The sequence below is a fragment of the Nannospalax galili genome, unplaced genomic scaffold (assembly GCF_000622305.1).
Source record: "Nannospalax galili isolate Female #2095 unplaced genomic scaffold, S.galili_v1.0 scaffold5048, whole genome shotgun sequence".
Lineage (NCBI taxonomy): Eukaryota > Metazoa > Chordata > Mammalia > Rodentia > Spalacidae > Nannospalax > Nannospalax galili.
In genome coordinates, this window is record NW_008358087.1 from 67,398 (window position 1) to 72,620 (window position 5,223).

Below are 5,223 nucleotides of genomic sequence, written 5' to 3' on the forward strand. Positions count from 1 at the left end.
GTCTCAATGTCAATTGCCTTAAAATGAATTTTTCTGTATGAAACTGTGTATTTTAACAACGAAGTGGAGATCTTTTTTAAACGTTAAAACCTCATTTAATTTTATGTCTTATAGAGTTTATAATGAGTAAAATATTGTACAAGTGTAATAATTCATCTGTAAACCTAAAAACGTACAGCCAATTTTGAAAGAGATGCATCTTAGCTCTGGAAATTGTTATTGAACATGTCAATGCTGTTGTAATGAAATGCTTCTTCTAATTATATGATTATTAAATAAATAATTAAAAAAATAGTTGAGAGTTGTACTGAACTAAATATTTCATAGGAAATATTTACTTTCCAGTGTGAAGTGGAGAAACCCACAGTGAACAGACCCATGTAATCTAGTCTAGTGATGCCACAGTTACTACTTGGTTAATTTAAAGCATCAGTAAGCTGAATGAATGATCTTTGGTGAGGAACTGTGGGGAAACTGGAAAGTCAAGGCTGAGCCTCCCAATATCTTCTCCTGACCAATCTGTAAATTGTGTTAGATACAGTGAGCACATAACAGTGGAGATGAACACCTCCTGAGAGGAAGGAGTTTCTATCAAGCCGGCTGTGGTTTAACACTGCAGTCATTCCAGCACTCAGGATACTTAAGCAAGGGAATTGTGAATTTGAGGCCAGTCCAGGCTACAAGTCAAGACCAAGTCTCCTTTAATTTTAGATGGCTCAGTGGTCTGATTCATGGGTTATCATGAACCAATTAAGAAAACTGAACTCTGCCATGCAGACAATGTCAGCTTTCACTGAAAGTCTATACTCTAATACAGGATGAGAAAATTTAAGATCAAGAAACTAGCTGCCATGCAGGGGCTACACTTGTCTTGCATACCTCAGCTCTGGTTTCAATTCTCAAGAATCTTCTCTGACCATCTTCTCTGAGCAGCTCACACCTCAGAGCACACCCTGGCTTTTGTTCTATACACTGCAACAATTGTTTAATTATTATTTGGCTCTTTGATTTTAATTTTACTTCACTAAAACGTGAGCTTAGTTGGGGAAAACACTGGATCTGAATATCAACAATAGCAATTGCAGAATATTCTGAGTCTAGTGCTCTGAAAAGAGTTGAAGAGTGTGTTTGAGTAGCTGTGAGAATGTGTAGGTCAGAGACACCTTTCTTGATGCTATTCTCAGTTAACTACAGAGATGCACTAGACAAGGATTGAGCTCCATTTAACGTGGTTCCTTTTGTTCTTACTTTATTTGAAAGTCTGTCTTACTCTATAATTGGGATAATCTATGGGATAATGACCACATGTGGTCAACAGAGAAAGGATTTGATTGGAAAGGGTATGGGAATGAGTGGTCATTTCTAAACTTCGGGATTTTATAATTGCAGGAAAGAGATTTCTGTCTCTGACTTAACTGAGGGTCTGAATATAATGAAATGATGATTTTCCTCACCTTCAGGAAGCTTCTGATGGTTTGCTGTTCTCTCCTCCAGGGGATGAGTCTCAACTGCTCTCTGTGGCAGGAGAACAGTGTGTCTGTCAAACGCTTTGCATTTTCCAAGTTCTCTGAGGTCCCTGGAGAGTTCTCCTTCCTGTTCACTCTCGTCCTCCTCATGTTCTTGGCATCCCTGACCGGCAATGCGCTCATTCCTCTGGTCATCTGTACCAACCCAGCCATCCATACCTCCATGTACTTCTTCCTGGCCAACTTGTCTCTCCTGGAGATGGGCTACACGTGCTCAGTCATACCCAAGATGCTGCAGAGCCTTGTGAGTGAGGCCAGAGAGATCTCTCGGGAGGCATGTGCCTTGGAGATGCTTTGCTTCACATTCTTGGGCATCACTGAGTGCTGCCTCCTGGCAGCCATGGCTTTTGACTGCTATATGGCCATATGCGCCGCACTGCACCATGCAACAAGAATGGGTCATGGGATGTGTGCCCAACTGGCCATGGTGTCTTGGGGAATGGGATGCACAGTAGACTTGGGACAGACCAATTTCATTTTTTCCTTGGACTTCTGCGGGCCCTGTGAGAGAGATCACTTCTTCTGTGACCTTCCCCCTATCCTCGCACTTGCCTGTGGGGACGCATCCCATAATGAGGCTGCAGTCTTCAGCTGCAGTCCTCTGTATTTCCAGCCCCTTTTTACTGATTGTTGCTTCCTATGGCAGAATTCTAGCTGCAGTGCTGGTGATGCCCTCCCCTGAGGGCCCCTGTAAAGCCCTCTCCACCTGTTCTTCTCACCTGCTTGTAGTAACACTCTTCTTTGGCTCAGCAATCTATCACCTTCTTAAGACCCAAGTCTAGCCACACACAAGGAATGGATAAACTCTTAGCCCTCTTCTATACAGCAGTGACATCCACGCTGAACGCCATCATCTACAGTTTACAGAACAAGGAAGCCAAGATGGCACTGCAGAGAACTCTGGGACAGAAGAAGGTTCTGACAATGTACAGAGGACCATACAGTTCCACTGTTGCTAAGGATGCACAGACAGCATCAAAAATGATGATGAACAAAGTTGAAGAAAATTGCTGAGCACTTCCCTCTGACTTTCTTCCATCATTTTTAATAACTTCACTGTAATTTTTGAAGGCATTTCTGAGCTGTGTGGTTTTCTAATTGCTAATTCTGGGAGAAAGTTGGTTACTAAAGAATCCAGCTAAGGAGTCCAATACTAGACAGATTTCTTCATGTTTTTGTCAAGGTGAGAAGTTATACTACCAATTTATTCCTAGAAATCTTGCTCGTGTCAGGTCCCAAAGCTTCTGTGACTTCCTCCTCACATTCCTACCTTCACTGTTTACTGCATAGTAACTGTATGAAGGATTTCATCTCCTTCCATAGGTATATTTTGAACATCTTCATTGAATTATTGCCTCATAAACAATGCTGTGAATTCCCTAAAAAAAGAACTGGGGCTCCTGGGAGAGCAGATAGATATATTCCAAGGGAAAGGGAAATGATCCTGAAAATTTGTAGTGCTAGAAACTTGGGAAATGTTGGAGATGGGATGCAGCCTATTAAAAAGACTAGGAGTCTGAAAGGGAGACATACTCTTGCAGAGACGTTCTATTAAATAACTGATGCTTTCTCTTCAAAAGTGTGGTCATCAAATTAAAAGAACTAATTTATTCTCACAGATTGGATTAGAGTGAAATACATAATAAATAAATGCTACTTGACTTCCTGGATTGGATCCTGAAATAGAAAAAGGACATTAGTAGAAAATTTATCAAAGTAAAAGAGGTCTGTGACCAGGTAACTTGGTAAAATTACATGTTTGTCAATTTCCCGAGTTTTAGAAGTAATACTACAATTGTACTGAATTTAGCTTTGGGGAAGCCCGGCCCTATAAAGAAAAACATGTTTGTTGTATTTTAAATCTGACTTCTCTGTACAATTGGATTAGTTTCCTTAAAAATTGAAATACTATGGAAACAGTAAAAACTCTTCAAATAATTACTATGCACACTTAGAACCTGAAAAACACCTAGCAAAGGAAGCCTTCTACTGGGCTCACAGTTATGTTTCTGAAGTGAGTGTCAGTAGTACAAGCCTTTTCCCTTTGTTCAGCACACTGAGCTGTACAAAAGTTTTAGTTTTATGTGTGGCAAATATCAATAAAATGTTGACTGAAGGAAATTCCCCTCCTAGTAATTCACCGGAATGCTGAATATGCAGAGAAAGAGGAAGGGCCCCAACATGTGTCCCCTAGGTCTTTATCAAATCTGAACCTGTTCACTTGGTTATGAACTTGCAATTCTACAACCAGGGTGGTGTTGTAGAGAAGGAGAGAATAAGTGCTGTTGAAAAAGAAATGCTCTCCGGACACCAGCTTGGAACAACAGGTAGAATCATGCTACCCAGCATGCAAGGTGAGCACTGTGACTCTGTGTTGGGACAACACGGTCATGTGACTACTTTGTTAAATTGTGAGTCAAGCAGTGCCTGCATGGTGTGTGGTTGACAGGATGGATCTTCTACAGGAATCATTTGAATGTCCGTATTTAGTAGTGGAAGATATTATTGCGTGAACAGTAACACACTTGTGGTTTGCTATAAAGTAGGGATGTTTTCTAGATGTGCATGAATGCTGCTGACTTTGTAAGTTCTGAAAGTCATTGAAGTATACAATGCTGGGGCTGGAGTGATGACTCAGTGGTTAAGAGCATAGACTGCTCTTGCAAAGGACCTGGGTTCAGTTCCCAACCCCCACATGGCAGCTAATAACAGTCCATAATTTTATTTCCAGAGGATCTGACACCCTCTTCTGACTTCCATTGGGCATTACATGTACAGGTATACTTGCATGCATCTGGGAAAACACTCATACACATAAAAAATGAAAAAAATAATTAAAATATGACCTTGCTATCAGGGCAAGAACCCACGGCTAGACAAATCCCTGACCATGGGATTATTATCATTCTGTTAAATAGACATAATATTAAACTGACTCACAATCATGTATTATTACACCTGTAGATCAGTACATTTCTCAGCTCTCACCAGAGAAATTTCTTTTTGCAGCACATAGAGACTAACACAGAGATTATGCAAGAGAAGAGTCCTAAATGGGACACCTGTATCACAGCTTCTTCTTCAGAAGCTCGGGGGTCAATGTGAAAAAGGGGGCAAAAGAGTGTTGGAGCCAGAGGTGGTAGACTAATACAAGGAAACTGTGCTGTCTGGACACCACAAGGTAGAGACACATATGAACCAACAGCTCTTGTGACAGCATGCACAAGGCCTGTGCAAACCCAAGCCAGGCAGTGGCACAGAAAGGATAGGAGAGTTGGGTAGAAAGCCCCAGCCTTTGCTGAGCATCTGCTGGCAACTGATTGATTCTGGGAGAGGGAAAGTCAGCTTTCCTTACCTGTGCAAAAACAAAAAAATTAAATTAAATAAGAATTCAAAATTAAAAATAAAAGGACAGATAATAATGCTGGACATGAAAGGGGTTGGGGAAGGGGTTGGAGAGGGAAAGTGGATCCAAGTATAATCAAAATACACTCTATGAAATTCTGGAATCAATAAAAACATTTAATGCTAAGCTTAGGTTTAAAAAAGCTGGTAAACTGGGCCTTTGCATTCATTTTAAAAAGGAAATTAAATGTGAAAAAGGAATTACTTAAATATAACATTAAATCAAATGAATGCTTTTGAACACTACTGCTAAATAAAATTTTTAATTATACTTATCAATAAATGAGCAAAA

The 5,223-nt window shown here is 40.4% G+C and overlaps 1 pseudogene; it reads left to right on the forward strand.

The window, feature by feature from the left end:
* The first annotated feature begins 1,497 nt into the window (after positions 1-1,497).
* Positions 1,498-2,540, forward strand: LOC103752375 (annotated as a pseudogene).
* The last annotated feature ends 2,683 nt before the right edge of the window (positions 2,541-5,223 follow it).